We start from the raw sequence: 26,106 nt of genomic DNA on the forward strand, positions 1-26,106 counted from the left end.
TGTCCTTCCTTCCTCCCCCTTATATTTTTAACTTAAGCTATATGCTAGTTGAGGATTTTTGAAGATTCATTTTTATGAAAATACCCCTCATAAACCAATTGAAATTATAGAATTTTGAAAACACTTATGTCCCATTCATATGAATGAGGGAAATGAAGTTTCATTGTTTAGAAAGATTCTGACATAAGGTAGAAAGATTTCAGATTCTTTTTTTTTAACTTGCCTCAGGGTCGGAGTCCAAATGATTTGTCCATCATGGATTATACTGGGAGTTGAAATGCAGCTTCACATCCAGCATTTCCTATAGAGGCTCATGCATAGGATTTGTCTTCATTATGTGTCTGTAAGGATGAAGGTCGTTGGAACTGGGAAACTCTGACTTATGAGAAAATTAGATAAAGCCAGAATTTTATAATATTAATGTTGACACCAGTTACTGTTTGTTGATGACTCATAAGTGAGACGTGTGCTAAGTGCTCTAAATGCATTATTCTAGCTTCACAAGGTCCCTGTGTGGTAGGATTTTTTTCTGCCATTTTACATCTAGGCTTAGAGGGGGTAAGCAACAAGCCCAAGACCATACAAAATATTTGATGGCAGAACAAAGAAACGATCATGAATGCCCTCTAAAAAGTAAAAAATACAAGATGTACATGTACTCTGTCTCATGTTCAAGGGCTATACATTTCCTAATAAGTGGACTCTGTAACCAACCCCCCCAACCCCGTAATTATGAAATTATATCAATGACTGCATAAGAAATGGTAGCTGCTCTGAAAAAGACACCATCCAAAAGGGGAAATAAATAGGAGGTTCACTTTTAGGGGCAAGTTGAAGGGTCTTGAAGATCAAGTCCTGGGAGTGCGTGGGTATCAAGTACACTGGGAACAACTCACAAAGTCAACAGGACAAGGTCAGTGGAGGGGACACAAGAGAGAAAACCAGAATTGGGGCATGAGAGGGCAGTGTCCTAACAATAGAGTTGAAAAGAAAGCCCAAAAGTGTGCAGGGGGAAGAGAGCACAGGCAGGACTTTAGACAACGAGGATGCATAAAATAGAAAACAGGCAGTGTGAGAGTTCAAAATGCATTCAGGAGTGGGATTAAAAGTGACAAGGTAACAGGGAGATCAGGTGATTCAGTTGGTTGAATGTCTGACTCTTGGTTTCAGCTCAGGTTGTGATCTCAGGGTCATGAGTTAGAGCCCCACCTGTGCTCAGTAGGGATTCTGCTTGAGTTTCTCTCCCTCTACCTCTCCCCCTGCTTGTTTGTGCTCTCCTCATTCTAAATCAATCAATCAATCAATCAATCAATCTTTAAAAAGTGTGTGTGGGGGGGGGGTAAGTGATGGGGAAGCAAGGTGCTCCCTGAATCTGCTGCCTACTACAACACAAGGCTCTAGCAAAATCACCCCAAAATGGCTTTGCTCCAGCTGGTTGGTTTGCTGATGTGGAAGACCACAGGAAACCACAGACCAAAGCCAAGTAGGTTAGGGTGGCTGTGAGCCATGAGGGCCTTAGAGGTAACAGGGCTTCACATCCCAGCTCTGCCTTTCATGGACTACCCCTTGTGTAATTTTCCATGCCCTCATCTATAGAAATCACCAGGTCAAATATATCCATAAGATCCATGTGGATTAAATTGCAAGCTTAATGTAAATAATGGACTTAATGCAGTGCTTAATATAGAGTAAGCACTCAAGAAGAGCTATTAACATGATACAAAAATATTTGTAGGGTTTCTGTTTAAGGAGTAGGCCATTTGCAGGGATTATCATTTCATTTGTAACAGTTTATCTAAAAATATGAATTCCTCTGAGCAAAAAGAAAAGTAAAGAAGGAATAAAGCAGAAAAGAAAAAAGTTGTCATTAATAGAACAGTATCCAATATTCCCAATATCACTAAAATTACTGCCTGTACCTGGCAAGAAGGCATCATGTCCCCCAGAGTGAGGTAGTGCAGTGATGCAGGGATTCAGGGATTCAGGGATGCCATGCAGGGATGGACTCCGAGGCTCTCTAACCACATCTGTCTCCTTCCACTGCATCCTGCAGAAGCCAATGTGCACTTCCATTAAAAATAATCACAAGCAATTTTTAGTGTTGCTACAGGGGAACTTTATGCAGAGTCCCATCCCAGCTACTCAGGTCTCAGATCACTTGTCCATTTGGTTCCACCCTTCTTGGACCACCTCATTCCTGCCCAAGCCCTGGCCTGTTGCCTTAGTGTCTTTTCCAGCATGACCCTTCCTGACACCCCCATGTGCTCTGCCATGAAACCAGCACTCTCAGCCCTGGTGTCACTGTGGCTTATTTCTGCTGCTGCTGATGGGCGCTGCCACTCGGCAAAGGCAGCCTCTCTGGCAGAAGAAGTGGGAGACTGGGAAGCAGTCAGGAAAAAACCCTTGTGGATATTTCCATCTTATCAGTCTCAGGCAGCTCTAAACATTATGGTCCTATTGTATTGTCTTTTACTTCTACATTTCTATAGAGGCATTTCTATTCTAATGGTTCAATAGAAGGGAAAAGAAATTCCAGAAATTAGAATATTATAATATTATAACTCAGCTAATATTTACTTTGTATGAGTCACTGTTCAGTACACCTCTATGCCTCCCCTCTTAAAAAAAAAAAAAAAAAAAGCTTTTATTTATTTATTCCTGAGAGACACAGAGAGAGAGGCAGAGACATAGGCAGAGGGAGAAGCAGGCTCCCTGTGAGGAGCCCGATGTGGGACTCAATCCCAGGATCAAGAGCCCCAGGCAGATGGTCAACCACTGAACCACCCAGGCGCCCCTCTATGTCCCCTCACCCACCCATTCATTCTCCCACTAAATCTGTGCAAGAGAGGATGAAAAACTCTCCCAAGGCCGAACTGCCATCAGTGGTAGAGTTTGAACTGAACTGGATCTCCTAACTCTGTTCTGGCTGGTTCCTCAGGTTACCCAACAACATCTTCTCTACACAGAAGGTTTTTTTAAGATCTGTGCTCTGACAAAAGGCATGTGTGCTCCACATCTCTCCCAGGAAATGCCATTCTATGAAAACACTAAGTAACTTAATCTGGAGTTTGGGTTTTTCTGAGAGTCTAGCCTGTAACACTATTTTTATTTTTGTGTGAAGTTCCAGGAGGAACAGAAAATACTTTCACTCTGCATTCAGTACGAGTGACCCAGGAGACCAATTCTCAAGGACCCATTGCTGTCAGAAAATGAAACAAAATGCCATTCTTTGCAACAGGAACACTGATGTTAGATGTTCTGAGAAATATGTGCTGCAGTCAGCAGTCACATTGTTTCACAGGGTTCAGCCAAAGTCAATAGGCTTTTATTCCCAGAATATCTTAGCCCGAAAACACACCATCCTTTCAGAGATGTCTTCAGAAAGTTGCCTGCTCATCTGCAGCAGCTCATCCCTAACTATAAAGCAACTTTTCTGCAACAGCAGACGGAATGAGGCCCATAAGTTTTTAACGGTGGACCTTTGGCAAAATATCATCATGAATTTATTTATGGAAAATCAGAAGTAATACCATGTAAGCCCTATCAATATATTCTATGTATTATATATCTCATTAGTATTTAAAAATACTATTTCTATTATTTGCAAAAAATAAAAATAAATAAATAAAAATGATGTTGCAGTCTGGCCTGTAATTGTAAATCTATGCTACAACTGTTCACATTTGATTATAGACTATGTTATGATATTCTCTGCTTTCTCCCTGAAGGGTAAGAAGTACTTATTTCTCATCTTTTATAGACTTCCTTTCACAATGTTGGGCACTAGGGTCATTTAATAAACAAATTTGACTCAAGATTCTGATTATCAGTTCCTTAGTTGCTATAAATAAAGACAGCTGTTTCTTTGGGACCTGAGATATTTGCTATCTCTGTCTCTCTTAGCCCAATAGACTACAGTTACATTTTGCTTCAAGAAAGATACGATATTGGATCCACCCCCTGGGGGTCCTGGGGGTCCTGAACACTTGGGCTTCAGTCCACACCCTGAAATGGTAAGCAAATATTGTGTAGATGTGCTTATATGCGGCTTTTTCAGGGTCCTTGGATTTTACTAATACCCAAAAGATTGTAGAAGCAAGATTGAGAATACTCTGTGAGCCTTAGAACATCCTTTAGAATTTATCATTTTGTCCTCTAATTTGTGATATCCTATACTGCAGTGATTTTTGAATCTATGGTCCATTTTCCAAGGGTGTCCTGGACAACAGAGTGGTCATAGGACAAACATTGCTCACTGTCAGTATATAATCTTCATTCTAGAATCTTGTGATTTCAGTTAGGAATGACTAGTCACTGTTTTTGAAGAAGTAGGTGTTCTGAAATTGACCCACATGGAAAACCGTACCCAGTCACCTCTCTAAAAAACTTAAGGATTGCTTTAAATATGATTCCTCTTTTTCCCCACATTATGATTCCTTTCTAGTGGCCATGACCTTCCTGAAATTATCAGGATAGCAAAAACCAATCAAGTTTATGGAATCTTAATATTTTACTAATGACGTTGTCAGCACACATGCCAAAGAAGAAAGCTTTCTGCCATCATGCATGTACTAATCTGCTCACACATAAACAACTGTCACAATTACCTTCCAATTGTATATACTACCTACAACACGTAAGACTTTTTTTTAACAGAGAAAGAAATCACTTTTATTATTGAGTAAAAAATAAACCAGAATGAAGTATATCACAGGTAATCCACAAAAAGAGCACAAATACAGAAATCTCACCCTTTTATATAGCCAAGTGGATACAACCCATATGTACATATTTTCAAAGTAAGCCATATCTAGTTCTCCAGTAAAGGAAATCTGGCAGCATCAAATTTGTCACATCTTGAATTTACCTGTTGATTGGTGTGACTATCCATGTTAACCAATTGGCTTTATCCAGGAGAAAAACAAACTTTTCATATCTTTTCTGGCATGAGGTAGTTTTGCAGTTTAGAGAAAGGTGTCCAAGAAGTTGGGCAACTATGCGCCCAAGGAAACTGGTGGATAGGGTACTATCTCCCTTGATGTTTACATTCCAAAGAGGTGGCTCCCAGGGCTATGAGAGAGAAGTCCCTGGGTCTCAAAGCTGACAAAAAACTTATCCAGCTTACAAAAAGATTTATATAGATTTCAGAAACAGGAAAAAGTACTTATAATTCTAAGTTTACTAATGTACATTCTCTAAGAAAATGGAGGGAGAGAAATCTCTTCTATTATTTTCAATAGGGGGAATTAAGCCTCTTACTTTTAATTTTTATTTGTCCTTACACTGCTCATGGTGAAGCTCCTTGGGTCCCAGGGGAATCACTACTCTGACTTCTGACATAGTTCTATAATTTCTTTTTTTTTTTTTAAGATTTTATTTATTTATTCATAGAGACACAGAGAGAGAGAGAGGCAGAGACACAGGCAGAGGGAGAAGCAGGCTCCATGAAGGGAGCCCGACGTGGGACTCGATCCTGCGTCTCCAGTATCACACCCTGGGGGTGCAGACGGCACTAAACCGCTGCGCCACGGGGGTTACCCAGTTCTAGAATTTCAAATCCCACAGCAGATTGTACGTTATCTGGAATTCAGGCTTCTTGTTGGAGGGAAATATGCTGACTAAAGAATGATGAAGGGACAACTGTCAAGTCTGACAGTGAGTAAAGAGATTATACTTACAAAAAGCGGATAGAGAAGTATGAAAGGAAGCCGGGAGGAAGGGAGAGAATAGGAAGAAGGAAGCAGTCAGGAACCCTCTAGTGGGAAGAAACAGTCCCGTAACCTAGGGAACTGCTGAGGACAACGTGGTAAGACCCTTAAAAGCACTTGTAAGAAAAATAAATAAAGGGAACCCACATATATAATCTTTGCCTCTTATTTCGAGAACTGTGCCCTAATCCAGGGTCTCATCCAGTGATTTCAAAAAGTGCACAGAATGGACATACCACCACTTAAAATCTTCCTTCTGGGGATGCCTGGGTGGCTCAGTGGATGAGTGTCTGCCTTTGGCTCAGGTAATGATCCTGAGGTTCTGGGATCAAGTCCCATGTCGGGCTCCCGGTAGAGAGCCTGCTTCTCCCTCTGCCTCTCTCTGTGTCTCTCATGAATAAATAAATAAGATCTTAAAAAATAAATCTTCCTTCTGGCCCAAGTGTCCCAAGTTCCTGATGCTAGATAAACTGCTCTAATCTATAGTATCTTCTATGAGGATAAGCAGGTTGATGTAGATCTGTGCTACTCAACAGGGTGGCAAATGGCTCCATGTGGCTCTCAGCACTTAAATGTGCCTAGTTCACTCTGAGGTGGCTGTGAGTGTAAAATACACAACAGATTTTGAAGATTTAACATGAAAAAAGTAAACAGTTCCATAAAATATGTTAATCTAATTTTAAGAGATTACCATTTAGCATAAGGTATTTTAGCATACTAAATGATATCTTTGGATATGTTGGGTTAAATTAAATACACTATTAAAATTAATTTTGCCTGTTTCTTTTGACTTTTTTTAAGGGTGGTTAGTAAAAAGCATAAACATACACAGTATGTGACTTGCATTACATTTTTATTGGTTTGTACCAACTACATTGGTTTGGGTCCTAACCAGCAAAACAGGCAACATAGATCCTTGGAGCTCTTTCTAGCCTTGTCCTCAACACAAACAGGAAATGAAGATCATGCTGGGATAAAAGAGTAATGGAGACTGTCAGTAAGAATGCAGATGTTAGAAGGCAAAATGGAAGAGAAATATAAACCAAGCTAATGCGATGCAAGAGAGAAAAAAAGAAATTTCCCATTAAGGCCCCAATCCCTCAGCAATCTAACTGTAATCCAGGGAACCACATGAGTGCTAGAAGAAAATGTGAGTGAGTTTCTCTACAGCCTGAGGTGGAAGAAGGTTTTCTAATGATAGCACAAAGTCTATATATGAAAAAAAGAGAAAAGATTGATAAAATGACTATATAAAAAGTCTTTAAGTACTTTATTTTGGCCAAAATTTTTAAAAAGGACATAAGCAAGGTCAAAAGCCAAGAGACAAATTAGAAGAAAACATGTGCAACACCTATGGGAGGTAAATGACTAATATTCTACTATCTGAATAAGTACATTTTAAAAATTAAGAAAATAAAGACCACAAATTCTAGAGAAAAATGGGAAACAGATTGAACAGTTAACAAAAACTATATAAAGATACAGATGAAAAGGTGTTCAAACTCTTCCAGAGTAAGAGAAATGCAAATTAAAACTACAATGAGGTTCTCATCATCAGATTGACAAAAATTCAAAATCTTGACCATACCATCTGCTGTCAAAGAGTGGAGAAGTTAAAAAAAAAAAAAAAAAAAGAGTGGAGAAGTACCCACTGCCAGATAAGTTCCAGATGTGGCCAGTGGGAACTCATTCAGGCTCCCCCCTGGGTCTTCTTGACATGCCTCCATCACTCTCAGGGAACTTTCTTACTTTCTGTCACAATACATTCAAATTACTTCAAACCTTCCATGCTTCAAGCCCAAAGTCAAGCATTTCCCCAAGGAGATCTGGTTCTTCCTCTAAGAATTTGCACTGAAACTGTACTTCCAACAACACAGAAATACCTATGCAGAAGGTGATTCACTACAGCATTCTCTGTAATTATAAAATACTGGAAAATACCTAAAGGGGAAATCATAAGAGTTAAAATACTGTGCATCTGTGATAAAAGAATAACAAATATCTTTATGATAGCATAAGAGTGATTTCCAGGATATACAGAGAATCACTGAGGTACTAGAGCTTAAGTGCTTTTTGTTAAATATGACCCACAGCCTGAAGATTTTAAGATATATGTGAAAGTGTAAGGGAAAACAAGAAAGCATACATGGTCTCATTTGGTTTGTTTATATTTTGGAGTAATATAGGAATGGCAGTTCCCAAACTATTTTGTGTGTATTATAAGACCGAGTGAATGTATTGATGTCACTGGATGTCAAGGTTTCACTTTGGAAGAAAAGCAGCTACACTTATGAAATGAGATCAGGCAAGCAAGAACACTACATAGTTCACAATTCGGAGTGTGTGTCTTTGTGTGCATGTGCACGTGCGTGTATGTTTCTAACTGTTCTTTGTAAAGTACTAGAAGCAAGGAGTATACCACACTTAGAAATTGGTTTCTAAATATCATTCTTAATGAAAAAGAATCAGTATCCTTGGAAAAATGACTAATGACAGGGCTGGTACAAGGAAGGCGTAAGATAAGAATAGAATGTCTTGTGCCACAAATTTTTTAAAACTATTTTATTTATTTGAGAGCGAGAGTGAGCAAGCATAAACAGAGGGAGGCAGAGAGGGAGAGGAAGAAGCAGACTTTCTGCTGAGCAGGGAGCCTGACCCGGGGCTGAATCTCAGGACCTGGAGATCATGACCTGAGCTGAAGGCAGATGCTTAACTAACTGAGTCACCCAGGAGCCCCTGTACCACAATTTTTAAAAGTGTCCTAAAAGTGAAAGAAGTATGTCAAAAAGACACAGGAATAAGCTTGCAGTTCTTTTTGGCCAAATGTAGGGCAATCTGATCATTGAAATAAATGAGGACATTAAGAGCTTATAACCCATGATATAAGATGAAGATCCACGAGTCTATACTGATGATAGACATAGATGATAGAGAGACAGATATGTACAAGATAGAACCAAAGGAAAGCTCTCCCTTGCTCTAGTATATCAACTTAGAAAAGAGATTGGTGGATCCAAAAAAATCACCATTTGCAGCTATCATGGTTAAAACCAATTTAAGCAAGCATCATCAATAGGTGGGAGGGCAGTTTTGATCCAAAACAGAGTATTTTATAATCTCAACATATTTCCTTGCAATATATGTATTAATTACAGAAGAACAACAATGATGTCATGGGGAAACAGCACAAAACTTTAACCAAATTCCCAGAGGTTTACCATCTCTAACAAGGGCCACATGAAAACCATGAGTCTCCAGATGTGACACCAAGTAGGACTCAGTGTCATTCGTGTAGGATTCTAGGCAAACACAGACTAACTATCTAATCATAAGGACACTTTGTCAAATCCCAGACAGAGGTATGCGATTCTGTTGGATTCTTCACAAAAATCCATAACATGAGAGATAAAGAAAAACTAGTTAATTTTTCTAGATTAAATGGTATTAAACATAAATGACACCTAAACACAACACACAATCCCAGGCTAGAAAAAGAAAAGTACTATGAAGGACGTAATTGAGATCACTGATGAAAATAAAATATTGGCAAATCAGAATATGGACTGTAGATTAAAGTTTTGTATCAGTGTTAAAGTTCGTGAGTTTAATAACTGAACTATGGAGATGTAAGAGAATATTCTTGTTCCTGTGAAATACACACTGAAATTGTGGGGTAAAGTGATATGATCCATGCAACCTACTTTCAAATGATTGAAAAAATAAAAATATGTATTTATAGACGGAGAATGCTAAACCAAATGTGGCAAGATAATAAAAATTAGTGAAACTGGGTAGAATATACAAGGTACTTTGTACTACTTTTGCAATTTTTTCTGGAAGTCTGAAATTTTTTTCAGATTAAAAAAATGTTTTTAAAGTATCTCTTAAACAGGTTTGCCAGATTGAACAGAGGCAAACTATGTTCATTTATTTCCCAGATAGACCTCAGGAGTTCCAAGCATGGTTTCTAAAATAAATGGTCATATGGACTATCTGGTGAGGGACATACTAGCTAATTTGGAAGATTTCTGTGACCACTCTTGAAACAGACTCAGCAGAGATTACTTATGTGCCCAAGAGTAGCTGAGCAGAGGAAAAAATAGCTGCTCAACTGAATTCCTCCTTTTAGGGAAGGAGATGGTCACCTCCGTTGACATCTGATTGAACAGATGATATCAAGGACTCCACCTTCATCTCCCTCCACCTCACCCTTACCTCCAACATATAGCCCACAAATGGCGAAACAGAGGTCTTCAGAGATTAGAACCCAAATCTAGGGAGATTAAAGTCAGCCATCTTGGCCAAATGTAGGCCTCAAAATAAAAACTAAATTGAATGTTAAAATAAAAGCATCTAAAAGAACTTCTGAGATTTGGACTTAGTAGAATGTATTATTTACACTTAACAAATAACAGCTACCTCTCAACTTGATTCTCTAAAAACACATATTTTAGTATCCTGTGTGGTATTTACCTAGAGAAAAGCAGCATTAAAGAATTTATGCCTTCAAAGGGAGAAAGTGTCCTGATACTCAGTCTAATTCTGAAATTGGATCTAAAAAAATCACTATGTATCAAAACCTATCCACCCTTACAACAACCAAAAAGTTATTAGGTTCACATGAAGTTATTCATGAAGTTCATGAAGTTATTAACTTCAGCTTTTTTGATGTGAGAAAAAACTATAGGAAAACATCCATGGCCAGCAAAGTGCTATTGATTCAACTTCTCATCGCCACATGCTACCTCCTGTGAATGGAATTTCTATTTTCTCTGCTTCTTAGAATTATCTAGAAGCCAAGAAATTTCCTAGAAGATGGTGTAAAACAGCCATTGTAAGATAGATAGATAGATGATAGATAGATAGATAGATAGATAGATAGATAGATAGATAGATGATAGATGATATAGATATGGGATCTGTTTCTCTGGGGAACCCTAATATACACAGGAACTCATTCAGAAAGTTTTATCAGTTTAACAAGTAGGGATCCCTATTTTAGAGGTTGCAACCCCATATCTGTGGCCTCATGCACCTCTGTGACTTGTGTGGAATTGCCAGCTTGCTGACTCTAGCCAATGGAGGTCACTGCATCTTATGTCATGTTCTAAAAGCCCTTGGTCTACCTCAAATCAACCGCTAAGTTGCCTTAGGAAAAGAAAACCTTCAACATTCTCTGGTTTTACCTCTAATTTCTTGGATTATGCATTAGGCCAAGATAATTCATATCTATTGGAAGAAGTCATTGAGAGGAGATGATCACCAGCTGACCTGTGAGTTGGACCCAGGCAATCGAGGCTCTTTATCTACTCCCCTGTCCTTGGAACATACATTCTGCTCTTCTGAGCCAAAGCTGTTTGAACTGTGCAGCCTTGAGCCTGCCTGGACTGAATACATGACTGAGCTCTGTTAAGGCTATTGTATAAACTTCTAAGGTAAAAGGTGGGTGTGGAGATCTACTGGTCTTACAGCCACCCAGGACAAGCCTCCCATATAAGTTCCCTTGCTTATTAAAACTGCCATCTACCAATCTGGAGTAATCTGTCTTCTTCTTTCATCTGTCCTGGCCCTCTATGTGAGGACCAGTTTGCAAATCAACAAGGTCATTTTGTAAAATTATTTGATCTTACACATTAATGTTCCCTTCAAGATGGAAAAATGCCAGAACACCACATAATGGTGCAAAGAGCTACAGAGCCTGAGAAGCATAGTTTTAATGCCAACCTCCTCCACTTGTCAGCTATGTGAACTCGTAAATTTCTCTAATTGGGCTTCATTGTCTTCACATGATCAGTGATCAGTATGTCTCCTTTATGGAACTGTTGCAAAAATTAAATGGAATAACTAAGGCAAAAAGTCTGGCCTACAAAAGATATAAGAGGACCATTTGTCCTTTTTCCCTTTTCCCATTGTAGCTTGGGTTCTCTTTGTGGGGACTTACTTGGCTTTAGAGATAGTTAGTAGTTATATTTTTGAAGTAAATTTTAGCACCATCTTAACTTCGAAATTTTAAAATAAAAGAAGGTTGGCTAATAGGCTATTTTTGCCAGTGTTACTGTTTCTTGTCATACTATGCTTCTGTATTTGATGCAAATTAGAAAGAATAGTTTTTTCTCTTTCCCTCTACTTGTCATGAAGAGATTTTATGTTTATTGTTCCAGTGTGATGTAGATTTCAGTGGTAAGCCAAGTTCAGTGAGAATTGCTTTTAATTTCCTTGGTGTATAAAATAATGTGCTCCCTTTGTATTGTTAATTTTAAAATGAATTACTTGTGCCATCCTCACCCTTATCCCCTCTTGGACCTTGGCTGGAATCGATGTGAAAATCTTTTTTTATGAAAAGATTACATTTTATGGGGAAAGTATAAAAAGAGTTAATTAAATTAAAAAAAAAAAAAAACCCTGTAGGAGATGAATTTGTAGTCGAGTTTTTGTGCCATTGGAAAGTAATACTGGGGTAGATTTCTAATATCCATGCATAAGGAGGGATTTTTCTTTTTCATTTAATGAAATATAATTATATTCTTCACCAAATTTTGTTTGATCAATGCACACAGATATTCCCATTTTCCATTCTTTTCCCGATAAAAATGTCTTAGAATCTCCTGCCACCAGAGATATTTGTGTGTGGGGTGAGGTGCTCTAAGACTGCACTTCATTATTTCTGAAGCCTGGCCAATTAGAACGAAATGCAACTTTTATTTTTAAATGGTCAAAATTTGCTTCAGTAATATAAGGATGAAAATTGGATTTTCCAAGTTTGGGTGTAGACTCCCCTATCCTGGGAAGGACCCCTTCCAGAGCCTCCTGGTCACTGAGAAGTAAGTTAAGTGTTTAATTACTGTCCGTGGGGGCATCCCAAGCCCTTGTGAATTAATCCAAATGTTCTGATTTGAACAGTATTCTCAATAATGATGCAAAATTATATAAATGACCCAAGAAGGGCTTGGATGGAATTTCTGCAGAAAATGTATTCGTATGTTAAGGTATTTTTCAGTTCATTTCCATTCATAAGGACCAGATAGAGAAGTGGGGGAGGAAATGAAAGAGAGGGGCCTCTCTGAATAGAAACAGATCCCAGCAACTCCCCAGAGGGAGGAAGAAACACTGCTATTACATTTTAGAGGTTTCTGGTGTCCACTAGAGCAATTCTCTTATTAATTATATAGTTAGTGCTTTATGGGTAGGTCTTCATTTTATTCAGCCTACCTTGGCCTAGTTCCGATGTGGAATTAAAACAGGGACCCCTGTTTTCCTACAAGAAATGGAGACCAAGGTAAAGTGACCCAGTGAATAGAGGCTTCGTCTTTCTTGTGAAAAAAGAGTAGTCGTAGGCAGTACAGGGTTATTAAGGCAGCTCTATCTGAGGCCCAGGCCGCTTCATCTTTCTGCCATCCTTAGTTTTTGGCTTCTACTCAAGTTTGCTCCACAAGCACAGGATGGTTGCTGACATTCCAGGCATCACCTTTGCATTCCAAGAAGAGAAAAACATCCAGGTAAGTCAGTTGCCTTTCCATACTTCCCCTCAAGTCTTATCCAAGGACTTTTCTACTTACATCTACATACATCAGAAATGTAATGTTTTAGCTGGATACATTGTTTTCCCAAACAAATTAGTTTTTTGTTAAAAAGAGAGAGGATGGATACTGAGTAGGTAACAGTTTCTTCCTGGGTTGCGCCCATTCTTCCCAGCATGGACGAATAAAGATAGAAGATCCAGATAATCTTGGAACTCAGAGTAGAGAGGACAGAGTATTTTCCAAGGAACTACAAGACCCCAGACTTCCTCCTACCCTTTAGGGTAAAAGCAGAAGAGAGTAGAATGGGGAAATCAGGCAGGCATCCCTTTGCACAGCCCCAAGAAGCTCAGGACATCTTAATGTTTCTTATGCAAGGGAGTACATATTGGCTGTTAAGTTTTGAATGTCCCCTCCCTGCTATATGTCACTTTCCTACAGCATCAAAGTTACTGCTCCAAGTGACTTGGCACCCAACTCTAGTCCTGGGCTGTGTTTAATATGTCACTCAGAAAATGCCACATAGGAGTACTTGCAGAAATCCCACACTGTTCACTACAGGCAGTGGACTCAAATTTCAGCCACAAATTCAGGGGAGCAAAACACTTCCATTCCGTCAGACAAAAGAAACATGATTACAATCGCCGCATGTTCCACAAGTTAGCCTCAAGACCCAACACAGGGACGTCCAATCCAGTACCGGAGTATTTACAATAACAAGGTACAGTACACCGTATTGTAAATGTAAGTGCTCCTATTAGGTGATCTAAAGGTGCTAAGTAAGGATCAGGGAAGAACACCTGACCCGTCTTTGGAGTGACAGGAAGGCTCACACTTGCCATGAATTTTCTTTTATATTTAATCTTCAATATTTCTTTTACCTGTAAATATCCAAACCAAGGACCTGACAGTCCTCAGTGCATGAGGATTTTAGAAATTTGAAACAAATTTTTTTTCTTCAGTTCAGTAGCTTTTTTAGTTGAGTTGAAGTATTTATGAAAAGGTTAAAACTCCATGGGGCATCTGGGTGGTTTAGTTGGTTAAGCAGCAGACCCTTGGTCTCAGTTCATGTCATGATCGTAGGGTCATGGATTGAGCCCTGCATCTGGCTCTGCACTCAGTGGGGAGCCTGTTTGACATTCTCTCTCTTATTCTCTCTCTTTCTCTCCCTTTGCCCCATCCCCTCTCATGCCAGCTCACACACATTCCATCTAAAATAAATAAATATATTTTTTTTTAAATAGAAAAAGAAAAAAAGGAAAGGTTAACTCCAGATGGCTTCTACTGCCATGTGTTGTCAGGCTCAGGTTTGTATCTTGCAGAACAAGCTTTGGTTTCTAGGATGGCTTTTTCAAGCATAGCTGCAACAATGATTTTGTTATTTTTTGGTCTGGACATCTATGCTCTCATCTATAGCTCTCATCTATAGCTCTCACTGTATTACACAAAAACCATGCTATGGTGACATAGAAAATACCTCTGACTCCACTTTACAGTTCTGTTAAATGTAACAGACATAGGTTGATTAAATAGTATATCCAAAGTAAAAATATATATATGGTTTATAATATACTCAGATTATCAAGTATTTTAATAAAGTCAAAGAGCTACAGAAAAGTATAGAGATGACAAAGTGTAGTGGTTGATGGAGAGTGCTCTGGAGCCAAAGTGCCCAGAGTTATATCTCACCTCTACCGTTGGTCAACTAGCTGTGTGACTTTGTGCAAGTTACTTAACCTTTCTGTGACCAAATTTCCTCATCTATGAAATCAGGATAATAATAGTACCTTTTCCATAAGGATGAGTTAGCAGTGGTAAATAAATTTATGTCTTTATACTAGTGTCTACAATAGAATATTATATATATATATTTGCTATTTATTATTGATTTTCATTGAAGATAATAGATTTCACTGATTTTATTATTTCTCTCCTTCTAGAAGAAGGAAGAGGTTGGTTATAAACTATGTGCTTTATTTTTGTGGCCAGGCTCTCTCAGATTCTATGGGATAGATATGCTCAAGACACCTTAAAGTTATACGGACTTAATATAAGAATATTCAGAGAAGTAAGGAAACCTTCTTGTAAGTTGGGCTCCCTCGTGTATGCAGAACAGGATGCCAGTGTATGCCAGTCAGGATATAGCAGGAGCCAGGAGCCCACAAACTCCGTTCCTGGCCAGAGTTGATCCTCCATCCCCATGACCCAGCCTATCCCCATGTGTCTGCATCTAGGTGCCCTGCAGCTGCCACAGTTTTAACTTCACTATTCTGAACCATTACATGCTCTTGAATCTCACATTCCAAACCCCAAAGAAAGGAGACCTGATTTAGTTCATTAGTCTCTTTCCAACATAGAGCATTCTACGGGCAGATTCCCCACATCAAACATCCTTGAGCTTCATTTTAGCATGCCTGCACGATGACAGGTCCAGGTCCCCAATTCAAACAATGGTAGCCAACGTACCCAGGTCACATCTCAAAGCGTAGCAAATTTTGAGGAAAGAAACCCTCCAATGGCAGCTTTTATGAGAAGAAACCTATGTAAGTGGCAGACACATTGAGATGCTGTTGTTCACATGTACTGCTAATAAAAGTTGGTTGTTTTGTTTGTTTTTTTAATGTTGCATTTTATTTTTGGCTTATTTGCTAATTTGTTTCAATTAAATATCTCACAGGGTCAAATATCGAAGACCCAAGAACTGCCATTCTCAAAAGCCCTAACTAGTCTTAAGCTGAAGCATAAAACTGAGGGGAAAAAAGAGAGGCTCCAAGGTGGAACTCCCTGAGGAGCCATGCCAGGAAATTCATCTCTTGGATCCTACTTCTGTTAAGGAACCTGGACTGTATAGCTCAGTCTTTATGTCCAAACTTTGAAGGTATATAAGAATCTTATAGCATATCACTTCCCTTCTGTAGACTGAACATTATCCTCAATTTATTTTTTGGGGGGGGGTCAAGGGAAAAGGGGTCTTTTCTTTCTGGAGTGAAAAGCACTACTCATCATAAGAGCTTTAATCTTAAAGTGACTGGGGTTGAAAAATATAGCATGAGTTGCCTTTTAACTGTTCAAAAACTGGAACATTTTCAACATTTTGGGGCTAAATCAAAAATGCTTCTGCTTTTACTTCTAAATCTTGACCAAAAAATTCCTAGGAATTTTTAACAGACCCTGAGTGATTATGTCAAAATATTAAGCTACCTTTCTGTTTATTGTGAAATTAATTTTACATAACTTAATTTTTGCTGCCATTCTTAAAAACCAAAATAACAGGGACTGAAATCCTCACCACCCCTGCTGTCACTCCCACAAGACTGAAAGGGCTTTCTCCAGTATGAGGGGTAGGCACTTGTGTTTGGGTATCTGGCCAAAGGACGTATAGATAAGAAATGTTTAGATTTTCCAAGGATGGCCAATCATGGTTCAAAGGAGATGAAAGGAGTCTGATTCCAAAATTCACTTACCTGTCTGAAGAGAGTTTGCCTTTGAATTGGTGAAAACTTCTACCTGCAAGTGCCAGAGCCAAATCAACTGAAATAGTACTTTAGGGAACAGAGGAATGTGATGGTAGGAAACAGGGTTATAACCAATACTGTAGCCTACATGAGGAGATGGACAGGCATTTCAGAGTGGCTGAAACTTGTGACTCACAGGTCATCAGAACACTTTCCAAATCTTCATTTCCACCACCACACATTCCATTCCATGGAAAAACAAACTCTTTCCTCCTCCCACAGAAAGGTTCCTGGGCCATGAGTCAATGAGCTGTTGACAAAATCAGGTCAGGCATCCACTCTGGGCCAATCAACTGTTGTTACAGAATTAAGAGTTAGAGGAACATACTGGTTGCCAATAAACTGAAGAGAGAAGACATTTCCCAGAGAAGACAAGGCTTCCAGATGAAGGCAGTGCACTGAACAGACAACAGATTTCTGCTCCATACTCAAAAATAAAAGACCATAAATCTCAATGTGAAAACAACTGAACTCTGGAAGGGGATGACTGACTATACAATCAGGAAAAAGAATTTGCTCTTCCCCTGGTGATACTCTAAGCATTTCTCCTTTGGGTTGCCAAGAACTAAATGATGTCCACCATCAAAACAAATATGAAAAATGCATTATTAATATTAGCAGATAAATTTTAGTATTTTCCTCTGAGCAAATAAAAAATTCCTATAAACACTGACATTACTGTAATTTTAAAATATCAATGAAATATTCAAAACCCTACCCAATATTAAAATCCTCCTGCATTTCTCAGCAATCTGCATCAGCTTAACTTAAACATTAAGCTTACTTAAACATCAGCTTACTTAAACATTAGACACTTTAATTCATCCTATAGTTTATGGTCATATCAGGATTTTAATCCCTGTTTATTTTGCCCAGCCCCATAATCTATACCTACTCTTTTGTTTTTAGAGCCAGCAAAAGTGTTTCTCAGGAGCTTCGCTTCTTTTCAAGAAACAAGTGTTAGGTTCTTTGAAGAGAAAAGGAGAAGATAACGAAAAAAGAAAAGAAAAGAAGAGAAGAAAAAAGAAAAGAAAAAAATTGTTAGGGTTTTAATCTTTACAAGAGCACACAGCATAAAAGCAGAACATTGGAAGATAAATTGATCCTCCAATTTTAAAAATGCAAGATACTGCATAAAATTCAGTCCATAATTACAAGTTTTAAGTTTAAATAGACAAAAATTTCCATCTCTTGAATTTCAAATGGGCTTAATGTAACTCAGTTTTCATATCTCATTGTATTATTTTGTTGTTTGGAAAAAGATATAGAGAAAGAAATTTTTATTATGGTAAAAATATGCATAATATAAAATATACAATTTTAACCATTTTTAAGTATACAGTTCAGTGGTATTAATTCAGAACAATAATAAGTTCTGGCCCCAGATATTTTAAGGCCAGATCCAGAGAAGGTTTCCATCTTACTCTGCTCCAAAGTGCTTTTGGTTCCAGAGACCAAAAACCATTCTTGTCAGACCACCATCCTGCCTCATCCTTATCCTGGAAATCATACTGCTTACCCTGTAAAATCTCTGAGTACTTTAAGGGAAACGTGCATTCACTCCTTTTTCACCAAAACATGACAGTTAATTACAATTTTATGCTGGCCCTGACAAGCTGCACTGCAGAGCAGATTTTCGCACGCAATCTTGATGGGAAAACAAATGGAGCAAAGGCATCAGTTATGACGGTAGATTATGTCGTCTTCACACACACACACGGAGTGAACTTCTGAATCCTGAGTGGCCCTCAGCACAGAACCACAAGGAATAACAGAGATATCATTGATCCATCTTTCCTCTGCATTTTATAACATACATAATTGTTTCCTGCTTGACTGAATTTAGCAATCTCCCCTGTCAAGTAAATGTCCGAGCAGTCTTTTAGAGATGAAACCAAAGAAATTAACATTCCTCGAAGCTTTTAGCACAACATATTCTACACTCAATAGCCCACAGATCCAACCTGCTCCACTGAAGACAGTGTCTTGGCTTAAGGTACTAACTGAAAATTATATATTATAATCATTATCCTGCCAATTTACTAAAAGCTGTCATCTGCGAACCCATTGCAGTTTTCTCTGATAACCTTTATGAAAATGTTATGCTGTTTTTGCCATCCTGACCTCTAGTCCCTGATACAATAATGTTCAGAATCACAAAAATAATTATAGAGATTATAGCTGAGTAAGATGGGAGGAAAAAAGAAGGAATATTTTCCTATGCTTGTTTTCGGGCTGCAGGCTCGCATCATTAATTTAAGACAAAATGTTGGCTCCAACAAAAGAGGTGTGTATCCAAATACTGATTATAATCAACATTTAAAAATTTTGGCATCATCCCAATTGTTTTGGTTACTTTCACGATATAGGTGGCTGAAACTGTCACACTCTGCTTTCAAAGAGGTGAACTTGCAGAAACAATAGGAAATATCCACATGATTATGCATGGATTTCCCCAGGAATGCAGCACCCCACATGGAAAAGAATACTCAGAAAATGCTCGGATTTATTTACATTTTGGGAGTTTCCTCTTTGTCACTACAAGGACACATTTGTCAGCATTGCACACCCATCAGAACTGCCAAGGAAGAACACAATATTGGAAATCACAAGGATCGTGCAGGCCTCTCCTTGCCCCTCCCTTACTGGTGGGAAAACTGAGAGCTGGAGGTAAAAGTGACCTTGTAAGGTGACACCTCAGAGAGATTCAGATCAGAAGCCCATCTCTTTTCTTTTTTCTTTTTCCTTGTTGTTGGGGTTGTTGTTGTTGTTTTTGTTTTTGAGAGAGTGACAGTGCATGAGCAAGTGTGGGGGAAGGAGGAGAAGGAGAGGGAGCGAAAGAATCTCAAGCAGACTCCCTGCTGAGTGCAGAGGCCAATGTGGGGCTTGATCTCAAGACCCTGAGATTGTGACCTGAGCAGAAACCAAGATCAGACACCTAACCAACTGAGCCTCCCAGGAGTCCCAGAATGGAACTCCTTCTAACAAACCATCCTCTACCTTGATTCCCCAGTGTGCACTGTTCTCTGTCAACTCCCAGGATCCACGTGGGATATGTGCTAGACAACCTATGCAATTCCCTGGGGGTTAGCTACTTTCAGCAGCCAGATTTGCTTATTATAACCCATCATCCTGCCCCAACTGTGAGGCAATGTGGGACTACAGAGAGACTGGAAATGTAGGGATGATGGTGAAAGTGAGCATGAGTTAATTTCAGATAGTTAGACAGATGATGGATCAATAGATAGACAGGTGATGGATAGATAGACAGATAGACAGTGATAGTTGGATAGATGATAGATATATGAGAGAGAGAGAACTACCTGGGTTCTGCGATAATTAAACGAGAGCACATATCAAGATCCTAGCATGGTGCTGAGCATCTACATTTCCTGCCCTGGGATTCTCCAGACAAACAGACCTAGACAAGGAACTCTACAACTACATGCAGGTGAAATTCAGAGGTGAGGGGAGAGTGTCCTCCCCTCCCCGCCAGGTGTACCCTTTAATTAATAGGGAATGGGAGCCAAGAAGATGGATGAATGCTCCTCCTTCCATCCCTCCTGCAGACTATTCAGGGAGCCACTCTTCAGGCCTTGAGGTACCATCAGAGCCCAGAAACCCAGTAACAAACCCTACAGCAGTTATTCCCCACCTGCCCTTACTCTCTTTAGTCCCTCACTCCTACCCTGGGTCTCCTTTGCTGCCCAAATAAACCACCTGCACCCAAGTCCTTGTCCCAGCTCTGTCTCAAGAGAAACACAAACAGTGACAGCCATTGCCCAGCTAGCTGTGCAGTCATGAGAAAATGACTTACAATCCCTGGAAGTCTATTTTCTCGTTTCAAAGTGCAAAGGATAATACAATCCAGAGAAGTGTTGAAAAGGCTAAAGAAGGCGACTCTGTGGAAGTGACTGACCCCAGACTGGCCCTGCCTAGGGTGACACCACCTTAATCAGGCCATACCTCAACTTGCTGAGGCCAAACCTGGGAGTCATCCTTGAGTTTACCCCTTCTTTCAGCCTCCACATCAAGTTCTGTGGTGCATCCTCATCTCAACCTTCAGCATATATCCAAGTGTCCTCCTCTTCCTCACCAGGGCTTCTACCCTGACCCAAGACATCATCACCTTTGTCTATGTCACTGCAACAGCTCCAGACTGGCTTTTTTGGTCCTTCTCTTGCTTCCCTAAAGTCTCGTTGTATTTTACTCAAGATAGAAGGTACATTTAAGCCTATGTCAGATCATTTAACTCCTCCATCCCAAACCCTCCTCTGATAGCTTTCCAACCCATTCAAAATAGAAGGAAAAGTCATTTCAAGGGCTTGCAAAGCCCACCAGGAACTGGCTCCTCACCATCTAGCTCCCACCACTGTCTTCCTCTTTCACTCTGTCTTCACCGCCGCCTCCAGGCTCACCTGCCTTGGCCCCTGCAGATCTTGCTGCCTATTGCAGATCTACACAGGTCACTCCCTCACAGCATCTAATCCTCTGCCCAAATACCACACACATCAAAGGTTTTTATTCTGATCACCTCTTAAAAATACAACACACACCCTGGGGGGTTCCTGGGGGGTTCAGTCAGTTAAGCCTCTGCTTTTGGTTCAGGTGTATGATCCTGGGGTCCTGGGATTGAGCCCCACATGGGGCTCCTTGCTCAGTGGGGAGTCTGCTTCTCTTCTCCCTCTCTCGTGCTCTCTCCCTCAAATGAACAAATAAAATCTTTAAACACACACACACACACACACACACACACACACACACGCTGATCTAGCAAACTCCCTTACCCATTATCCTCTATTTATTAAAGAAACATTGCACTGAGCAAAATGAGCAATCAGCAGTCATTTTATTCTGATACTGTTTCCAGAAATAGGAGAGAGAACACAGACCAAGTCTAGATATGCATCTCCTTTGAAACAAAGGTCAGGAGAGTTTTTTAGAGCTGGGGTAAGGAGATCTGAAGCCATCTGTATTTGCTAATTGGCTTCACCCAGAGGAAAAGTAAACTTCCACTTTGTGACAGGAAGTGGTCAGTCGGAGCAAATTGCCCACCCAGGTTAAGCTCCTTCTCTCCCACAGACCTGAGATTTAGGGTTACTGTCTGCCTTGACAATCTCATTACAAAGGGATGGCTCTCACATCCTTGAGAAAGAAGGTTGAAGGCAGTAAAAGAAGAAAAATCCTTTTTATTTTTATTTTTTTAAAGATTTCATTTATTTATTCATGAGACACAGAGAGAGGCAGAGACACAGGCAGAGGGAGAAGCAGGCTCCATGCAGGGAGCCTGATGTGGGACTGGATCTTGGGACTCCAGGATCACGCTCTGAGCCAAAGGAAGATGCCCAACTGCTGAGTCACCCAGGCATCCCGCAAAATGCTTTTTAAAGATTTATACAACTCAAAGAAGCAGAGGAAGAATTTACAATTATTCATTTTCAAAAGTCAATGCTCCAGAACAAGGGAGGTCAGGGGCCCAGAGTCAGGAAGAAGCCTGTTTAAAATTTAATCAAAACTGAGGGAATTAACTTTCCCTCCTCAGGCCACCTTGGGCACATCACCACTTACATCATTCCCTCCCTCTTTGGACTAGAATCTAAGCTCCAGGAAAGCTGGGATTTGATCTCTGTTTACTGCTCTATCTCAGCACCTAGAAGAGAGCTTAGCATATAGCATTTGCTCTTAATAGCAGGTGCACAGCATTCTAGAATGTTTCAAACTTTACCTTTAGAATTAAATCATTTTGTTTTGAATTGTTTCAGTGGCCTTATCAATGATACCACAAAATGTTTAGCTTTTATGCTACAGAATTATTTTGAGATAATGTTTCCTGAAAACAACCTAAAATTTCTTTTTTGGGTTGTGACTCAGAGCCCTTCTGTGGGTGTGTGTAATATATATGTATTTATGTATGTATACGTGTGTACATATACCTATATATATACACACAAAAATTCAGTATGTTTGATATATGCAAAAATAAGCATATATATTGGATTTTCATTCTCAAACACATTCATCTGAACAGGGTTTCAATAAAATTTATATACCAATTTTTTACTTACTCATACATGTTTACTACCTAATTCCACCCTCTATCCTCAGCTTGGCTTTTCATTATCTGGAAGACACTCATGTAGAAACTGTCAAAATGTTTTAAAGAATACTACTGAGCCATCCAAAAAAAATGAAATCTTGCCATTTGCAATGACATGGATGGAACCAGAGGAGATCATACTAACTGAAATAAGTCAGTCAGAGAAAGATAATTATATGATCTCACTCATATGTGCAATTTAGAAACAAAACAAAGGATCATAGGGGAAGAGATGAAAAAATAAAACAAAATGAAACGAGAGAGGGAGACAAACCATAGGAGACTCTTAACCATAGGAAACAAACTGAGGTCACTGGGAGGGATGGGGGTGGAGGAGGGATAACTGAGTGATGGGCATTGAGAAGGGCATGTGATGTAATGAGCACTGGGTATTATATAAGACTGACTAATCACTGACCTTTACCTCTGAAACCAGTAATACATTATATGTTAATTATTTGAATTTAAATTAAAAACATTTTTAATTAAAAAAAATAACAAAACTCACCAGCTCCAAGATGGAAGGATCCTCCCACAGAGCCAAAAGCAGACCAAAGTGGAAGGCTCACCCCATCCTGGGTGCCTCCCTATTGCTGCCCAGCCCACCTCCAGCTTGCCATGAAGAAGACCCAGTGGAGTAGGAAGGGGCAGCTGGAGGGACTCTGGAGCTGAGCACGGCCACCCCCAAGCAAGAAGGCATGGGTGACTAAGGACTACTGGAGGACAGTGTCATCATCATCCTCCCTGAGATCTATCTTCATCCTGTCTGGAATCCTTGGGTATTTAGCAGCCAATGCAACTAATCCTAAGGAACATCTTGCATCTAAAAATGAAAGATTACTCCCAGGACCTAGCTAAAGTTGCATGTGGTGATGATCAAAAACAAACAATAGATAGTTCCCAAGGAATTTACCAATAGGCATTTGATATAAATCAGAAAGAGATGCCAGCCACATACCATTCTGCCTGAAGCTGGCTCTTCACTTCTCTGTATTTTACTAGGAACTCCTTAATAACCTGGTGCTTGCCTGCACATGGACAAAAACAGCTTTCAATGAGGCTATCAGAGAACTTGATACACTGAACAAAGACATAAAACAACCCATGTCTATGACAGCAGACAGTGCAGAGTAGAAGGTGATGAAGTAGAAGGGGGCAGAAAACTAAATGCATGGGGGTGGGGATCATCCTTCTTCCCCTCTATGAAACTTTATACGTCTCTCCACTTCTTACTCCATTTGTATTTCCTAGTGAAGAAATTCATTCAGGTGTATGGATCAACTGTATATATAGAGACTTTTCACTATATACACAGGTTTGGGGAAACTCCAATACATGATTTATGTTTGTCTTGTCCTTCCTGTTGTGCAATCAACTGCTGTAGAAAAGTATTAATGGCTTTATTTCATACCAACACAAGTAACTCTCAAATGTTTAATGTAAAGAACTAAAAATGCATCTGGTATTGAAGTATCTGACTCCATTGTGCAAGTGTCTGTATTTTGTATCGCTGTCAAGATATGGAAGAAGAGTTAATTACATGTAAAGAATGCTCTACATAGCTTCTCAATTTCCAGATTCCCTTCTTTTCTCTTCCTTAGGGCTTCTGTTCAGTAAGCAACTTTTCTGTGCTTCTCATGTATTTATTTTTAGTGGAACTCCAGAAGCATTAGACTGAATGGAAAAGCATTTCAGATTTCTGGCCTGGGAGTCACAAATGAAAAAGCCTCCTGTATATTAGGGACATCTTCTCTATCTGCTACAAGAGGTCATCTCCTCATCCACTTTTCATTGGCGGCTGTCAACGTCGACAACTCATCTTTGTCATTGGGTATCACTTTGTAATATCGTGCTGCCAGAATACAAGTATAGCTTTTGGCAAATTAAAGGGTGGGTCGTTCCGTGATACACTAAAAATGGGAAATAAAGCACAAAAGTCCACCTCTGAAACTTCAGTACTTCTCCCTGCAAATTTGTGCACTCATGAGAGAGTGTCCAGTTTATCCAGCGATGGCCATGTGAAGATTTGCAGCACTACTACATGTAGTTTACCACTCACTGTAGTTCCCCAAAAAGCCTTGTGAAAATGTTTTATGCCCTGTGTAACAGTGGAGTTACATAAAATAAAATCACATTTTATAAACCATTTACTATGTCTTCATAACAGGGGGATACCGGCATTTTAAGTGACAGATGAATTTACTCCTTTCTGAAATTTACTAATAGTTTTATTTTATGTAAGATGTCATAGGGAGACCATATTTCTTTACCGTGATACATTTGTCTAGGGATGCCTGCAAATTTATAGAACTGGACTACATTTATTACAGTAAGTGTTTCACCATGGGCCAGTATGGGAGATTTGTTTCCTGCTTTCAGGTGACAAAGGGGTTGGGTGGGCAGGTCTGAGTGCCTCGCACTGGCTGTTTCTTAAGTAACTTCTATTTTAAACAATCAGTGTGTCCAGGTGGCCCCTCCACTCATCACTCCTTTTCTGATATCTGGTATCTTCAATATAAGATTATCCCTATTAACGCATCTCATGGTAGATAATAAGGAAAAGAATTGTTAATATATATGCAAATACATTCACAGCAAAGGAAGAAATAGCATACTTCTCTAGGCCTTGCTTCTGAAACTGGTCATGTGGTCATAGTATGTATTAAGTTGTTGCTTTTTTTTCCTACCCATTCCATGTTCCTTTGCTGTCAGCAGAAACTTCAGCTGGTCCTTGTCCCTTGGAGGGTAGGATGACCAAAACATTCACTGAGAGAGACCCATGCCCTTTGCTGTCATGGTTACCATAGAACAAGGGAGTCCTCTGAGGCCTGCCAATGAAGTCCTGCATTTCAGAGATTCTTCCCTGTTCCAGGCATGCCATCCATTCCCCTGGATCCCCTCAAAGTAATGACCAAGTATCTCAGCCACGTCTACCATCCCCTTCATAGCCTGTAGTTTCGGCAGTGAGGACGATTTCATCCTACATCTTTTTCCAGAGTTTTCTGGGATTCATTGATTTACTATCAATTCTATTGATTAACCTGAGCTGGTTCTATGTTTAACATTATGAATATTTTAAAAAGTTAACACTTTTAATATACTATACATTATATATATAATATATATAATAATTATATATATGTAATTATATATCAGTTATCATGTACTGTTTCCTAACTGTATTCTGAGTTTTCTAGGCTATGTCTTTTTTTTCTTCAACCACATTGATTGTAAATTCCATAAGGTTTTCTGCCCCTTTATCTCCCAGA

The 26,106-nt window shown here is 39.4% G+C and overlaps 1 long non-coding RNA gene across 2 annotated transcripts; it reads right to left on the bottom strand.

Moving 5' to 3' along the window:
* Positions 1–220: 220 nt before the first annotated feature.
* LOC112660856 (uncharacterized) lies at positions 221–25,621 on the bottom strand. Of its 2 annotated transcripts, XR_003137265.2 has the most exons (6): positions 25,453–25,621; positions 23,796–23,865; positions 17,636–17,707; positions 12,918–13,173; positions 1,920–2,047; positions 221–341 (listed from the first exon to the last, which is right to left on the bottom strand). It is a non-coding gene; the product is annotated as an uncharacterized LOC112660856 (long non-coding RNA). The 2 variants fall into 2 exon arrangements; XR_003137267.2 differs by lacking the exons at positions 221–341; positions 1,920–2,047 and adding an exon at positions 6,548–6,676.
* Positions 25,622–26,106: the final 485 nt, after the last annotated feature.

The sequence above is a fragment of the Canis lupus genome, chromosome 4 (assembly GCF_003254725.2).
Source record: "Canis lupus dingo isolate Sandy chromosome 4, ASM325472v2, whole genome shotgun sequence".
Lineage (NCBI taxonomy): Eukaryota > Metazoa > Chordata > Mammalia > Carnivora > Canidae > Canis > Canis lupus.